The 6,000-nt window shown below is 48.6% G+C and overlaps 1 pseudogene; it reads left to right on the top strand.

The window, feature by feature from the left end:
- Nucleotides 1-4,686, top strand: part of LOC139266162 (sodium- and chloride-dependent neutral and basic amino acid transporter B(0+)-like) — a 29,958-nt pseudogene extending 25,272 nt beyond the window's left edge.
- The last annotated feature ends 1,314 nt before the right edge of the window (nt 4,687-6,000 follow it).

The raw sequence follows: 6,000 nt of genomic DNA on the forward strand, positions 1-6,000 counted from the left end.
ACTACAGGAAGGATCAGAGGGGATCTCAAAGAAACGTATAAGTTTCTGACGGGACTGGACAGGTTAGATGTGGGAAGAATGTTCCCAATGTTGGGGAAGTCCAGAACCAGGGGACACAGTCTTAGGATAAGTGGTAGGCCATTTAGGACTGAGATGAGGAGAAACTTCTTCACTCAGAGAGTTGTTAACCTGTGGAATTCCCTGCCGCAGAGAGTTGTTGATGCCAGTTCATTGGATGTATTCAAGAGGGAGTTAGATATGGCCCTTATGGCTAAGGGGATCAAGGGGTATGGAGAGAAAGCAGGAAAAGGGGTACTGAGGTGAATGATCAGCCATGATCTTCTTGACTGGTGGTGCAGGCTCGAAGGGCCGAATGGCCTACTCCTTCACCCATTTTCTATGTTTCTATGTCAAGGCCTTGGAGAGGGTGCAGAGGAGATTTACTAGAACGGTACCAGGGAAGAGGGACTTCAGTTATATGGAGAGACTGGAGAAGCTGAGGTTATTCTCCTTTAGAGCTGAGAAGGTTAAGAGCAGGTTTGATAGAGGTGTTCAAAATTATGAAAGATTTTGAGAGTTAATAGGGGGAATCTTTACCTGGGCAGGTGGGTCGGGAACCAGAGCACACGGGTTTAAGATAATTGGCAAAAGAACCAGAGGGGAGTTGCTGAAAGAAATGTTTTACACAGCAAGTTGTCGTGATGTGGAATGCACTCCCTGAAAGGGCGGTGGGAGCAGATTCAATAGTAACTTGCAAAAGGGAACTGGATAAATACCGGAAAAGGAAAAATTTTCAGGGTAGGAGGAAAGAGCAGGGAGTGGAACTAATTGGATCGCTATTTCAAACAGCCAGCGAGCACACGATGGGCCGAATGGCCCCCTTCTGTGCTGTGTATTCTAGGAGTTGAGGGCATTGCAACCTCTGTTTGCAGGGGGTACTTGACTCTGCCTGTCGGTCTTTTAGCATCAGATGGGACCACCCAGTCACAGCTAGCCCTGCTAGTCAGGTATGTGCCTTCCTGAGGGTAGTCGGGCTCTGCCAAGGTCAGACCTTCACTTGCTCCTGCTCCTGGTGTGATGTAAGGTAATGAGGGCGCTGGACAAGATGGGTGCAGAGAGATGCAGGGCACCTTGCCCTTGGCATCAGCGGGGAGGTTGCAGAACCTTATCAAGGGCCTGAACCTCATTCTGGCACTGCCAGGGAGTGCTCCTGCTTCTGCTGGGCCCCACCACAGTGTCTATGTTTCTGGGGCTTCTTCCTCCTCACCGGCCGGTTTACTTGGATGGAGCTTGCATGGGGCGAGGAGCTCCACCTACTTGCCTCTCCAAGTTGAGGAGGCCGAAGTGTGTGCAAGGCAGACAGTCCTACCTACTTCAGCTGAGTAGCAGAAGGCCCCAGCAAACATGATGCAGAGAGGGAACAGGCCAGTCACTGATGCGCATCGGTCATATAAGATACTGAGGGGGCTTGCCAGGGTAGATGCAGAGAAGATTTTTCCACTTGTGGGGGAATCTAGAACTAGGGGGCATAGTTTCAGAATAAGGGGTCTCCCATTAAAAACTGAGATGAGGAGGACTTTCTTCTCTCAGAAGGTTGTAAATCTATGGAATTCTCTGCTATATATTTAAGGGGAGATAGACAGATTTTTGAACGATAAGTGAGTAAAGGGTTATGGGGAGCGGGCAGGGAAGTAGAGCTAAGTCTATGATCGGATCAGCCATGATCTTATTAAATGGCAGAGCAGGCTCAAGGGGCCGTATGGCCTATTCCTGCTCCTATTTCTTATGTTCTTATGTTCTAATTACCATCCCGTTACCGCTGGGTTGGGTAAAGTTCAAGTCAGACCTATTAATTTGAGCCTCATTAATGACATTGCATCAATTTTGTCCACTCTCTAGGTATAGGTTTGGTGTTCTTTGCCATCCCAGATGCCATTCTCTTCCTTCCAGTTTCCCCTTTATGGTCCATTATTTTCTTCTCCATGCTTATCACAATTGGGCTCACCAGTCAGTTCACAATTGTAGGTAAGTGTAACCTTTCCTCATTTCAGCTTTATCCCATTTTACCAAAAGGAATTATTTTGTTAAGTGATTGTTTAATTCAATTTTTCAATAATTTCTTCCTAACTTGTTTGTGAAACTGTACCCACCATTATAAATGCTAGCAATAAGACCATTGGCCCGTAGTTGCATGATCAGCCATGATCATATTGAATGGTGGTGCAGGCTCCCAGGGCCCAATGGCCTACTCCTGCACCTATTTTCTATGTTTCTATGTAATGTGGGGTGAGCGGTGAAGTGAAAGTGATCGCCGGTGGGCTTGCGGTAAGCTGCCCACAAAGCCCTCGCCATCTCTGGGCGAGAACTTGGGCTTTTCCGACGTGCAGTTGAGATTAGTGCAGTTTAGTGGGAATTTCATAGCACGAGCTGCTGTGATGTCAACAAGCAGTCTAAGCAGCCAATCACAGTGCAGGATTCTCACAGACCAGGAACCAGGATGTAAAGAGGCTTCATTTATTCTGACTTTTTAAAAATGTTGGAGAGAGCAAAACAAAGATTGTGGCTCATGCATGGGGGAAAGGTAAACCTGAAATAAAGATAAACAAACTTAAAACATTTTTTTTTAAAGTTTCTTAATAATTGTAATTTTTTTATCATTATGGAGAAATTTGACACTCCACAATATTTAAATGAGTTTTGCAGGGCCATAACGTTTGTTTGGCAGTCAATAAACTGTTAAAACGCCAGTTACACCTAATCCAACAAGGTCTGACTTTTAATGGGGTATTTAACAGTGATATTACTGTGGAAAAGCCAAGTTTTCATCAGTTTCACTGATTTCCCTGACTGCACTGATTGCCGGCTATGGGGGGTGTCGGGCGGGCACAGTGCAGCCAGTGTGAGAGCAGTGAATGACCGACCACAACTTCAGGATTTCCACATTAGGATGCGCATGCGTTAAATCCTCAGTTTGTGTCAGTGTCAGAGGGATAACAGCAGTGAATACTGCTCATCCGTTGTTCTTACCCACCGCAACTTCCAGGCCAATACATGACAGCTTCCATCCACTTGTAGCAGTCATTCTATGCAGACAGATCTCCTCAGCTGAGACCCTGAATGATCTGATTATTTGTATATTAAGCATTTGCTTTTATTATATTGGTCATCAAACATGTATCATCATCATAGGCAGTCCCTCGAAATCGAGGAAAACTTGCTTCCACTCTAAAAGTGAGTTCTCAGGTGGCTGTACAGTCCAATGGGGGAATTATAGTCTCTGTCACAGGTGGGACAGATAGGCATTGAGGGAAGAGGTGGGTGGGTGGGTCTGGTTTGCTGCACGCTCCTTCCGCTGCCTGCTCTTGGTTTCTGCATGCTCTCGGTGACGAGACTCAAGGTGCTCAGCGTCCTCCCAGATGCTCTTCCTCCACTTAGGACAGTCTTTGGCAGGGGATTCCCAGGTGTCAGTGGGGATGTTGCACTTTTTCAGGGAGGCTTTGAGGGTGTCCTTGAAACTTTTCCTCTGCCCACCTGGGGCTCACTTGCCGTGTAGGAGTTCCAAGCAGAGCGTTTGCTGAGGGAGTCTTGTGTCGGGCATGTGAACAATGTGGCCCTCCTGATGTGGAGCTGATCGAGTGTGGTCAGTGCTTCGATGCTGAGGATGTTGGTCTGAGCGAGAACACTAACATTGGTGCATCTGTCCACCCAGTGGATTTGAAGGATTTTGCAGAGGCAGCGTTGGTGGTACTTCTCCAACACTTTGAGATGTCTGCTGTATATGGTCTATGTCTCTGAGTCATATAGGAGGGCGGGTATCACTACTGCCCAGTAGACCATAAGCTTGGTGCCAGATTTGAGGTCCTAGTCTTCAAACACTCTCTTCCTCAGGAGAATGAAGGCTGTGCTGGTGTACTGGAGGCGATGTTGACCGCGTCATCGATGTCTGCCCTTGCTGATAGTAAGCTCCCGAGGTATGGACAACGGTCCACATTGTCCAGGACAGTGCTGTGAGGCGGGGTCAGGTTGGTGGAGGACCTTTGTCTTACGGATGTTTAGTGTAAGGTCCATGCTTATCAGACGCCTCGGTGAAGAAGTTGACGATAGCTTGAAGTTCGGCCTCTGTCGTCCGCGTACTGTAGTTCGACGATAGAGGATGGGATGACCTTGAATCTGGCCTGGAGGGGACAAAGATTGAACAGACTCAACTGCTTTTATAGTGTAGTTCCACTCCAGCAGAGAGCTTGTTGAGTGTGAGGTGGAGCATTGCAGCAAGGAAAATCGAGAAGAGGTTTTGTGCGATTCCACAGCCCTGCTTGACCCCAGTCCATGTGGATTGGGTCTGTGGTGGATCCATTGGTCAGGGTCACGGCTTGCATGTCATCACAGAGCAGGCGGAGGATGGTGACAAACATTTGGAGTCAGCCGAAATCGAGGAGGACATTCCATTATCCCTCGTGGTTGACAATGTCAAAGGTCTTTGTAAGGTCAAAGAAGGCCATGTATAAAGGTTGGTGCCGTTCCCTGCATTTCTCTTGTATTTGTCGCGCAGTGAAGATCACGTCCGTTGTACCATGTAGCGGACGGAATCTGCACTGTGACTCTGTGAGCCGGCCTTGGCGGCGATTCCAGAGTCCCTTCGCCCAGCGGCCCAACCTGCGGAGGCGAAAGCAGCTGGAGGAACAGTGACGGAGTCCCTGTCAGTCACATGGCGCGGGTAATGGCAGTGGCCACTTTGGCTTCCCTCACGACACTTCGAGAAGCTAAAATGGAGCAGGGCCCCAGCGTCCCTCATCACACCTCAGATTTCCCACTACCTCTCCTGAAGGCGCTGCTCAGTGCCGAGCTTACGGCTTACACCCTACCATAGGCAACTAGGCCCATACAGCAGTGCCTGGTCTCCAGTCGTCTTGGACCCCCTTGCCACTGGACCAAGACCTTACTCAGCTAAGCCCGTGCAATAGCCGGTGTGCAACGGCCACTCGACATTAAAAGAACACGCACAGGCATCTTCCACTCGTTCAAAGTGAAGTTCGGGACCTGGAACGTCAGGACCCTCATGGAAAACTCTAACAGCGACAGACCGGAATGCTGCACAGCTATCGTTGCCTGGGAACTCAGACGCTTCGGCGTCGACATCACCGCCCTAAGCGAGACCAGGCGGGCAAGGGAAGGCCATCTCAAAGAATAAGGTGATGGTTACACCGTCTTCTGGAAAGGTAAACCAGAAGAAGAACGCCGCCTTCATGGAGTTGGCTTCACCATCAAGAATGAGCTGGTGAGCCGCCTCAAAGACTCCTGCGGGATAAGTGAACGTTTCATGATTCTCCACTCACCCTAGCCCGGAATCAGAGCACAGTCATCAGTGCGTACACCCCAACACTCGACGCACCAGATGAGACCAAAGAGGGATTCTACTCCAGCCTCGAACAACCCCTGTCCCGAGTCACTACGGGCGACAAGCATCAAACGTATATCCCAGGAAAACAATTGCTTCTAACCTGGCCATATTGCTGCACCTAGCGACTACTGCCCCTCTGTACATTATCACCAAAGTCTGATCTTGCATTTTCAGAGCCGCCGAAGGATTTTGAGGTACCCACAAACTACAATTTGTCTTACTCCTGAAGAACAGGAGGAGGCCACCCAACCCCTCATGCCTGCTCTATCATTCAGTTAGATCATAATTGATCTGCGCCTCATCATAATTTACCCACCTTTGTTCCATAGCCCTTGATACCCTTACCCAACTAAAATCGATCGATCTCAGTCTTGAAAGCTCCAACTGTCCCCCAGCATCCACAGCCCTTTGGATTCCAGACTTTAATTTCCCTTTGTGGAAAAATGTGTTTCTTGATTTCCCTGCTAAATCGCCTGGCTCAATTTCTAAAATGATGTCCCCTCATTCTTGATTCCCCCACGAGACGAAATAGATTCTCTGTATCTACCCTATCAAATCCTTGTAACCACTAACTGAGGCACCTCAATTAGATCAAGCTTCTA

The sequence above is a fragment of the Pristiophorus japonicus genome, chromosome 6, assembly GCF_044704955.1.
Source record: "Pristiophorus japonicus isolate sPriJap1 chromosome 6, sPriJap1.hap1, whole genome shotgun sequence".
NCBI classification, from domain to species: domain Eukaryota; kingdom Metazoa; phylum Chordata; class Chondrichthyes; family Pristiophoridae; genus Pristiophorus; species Pristiophorus japonicus.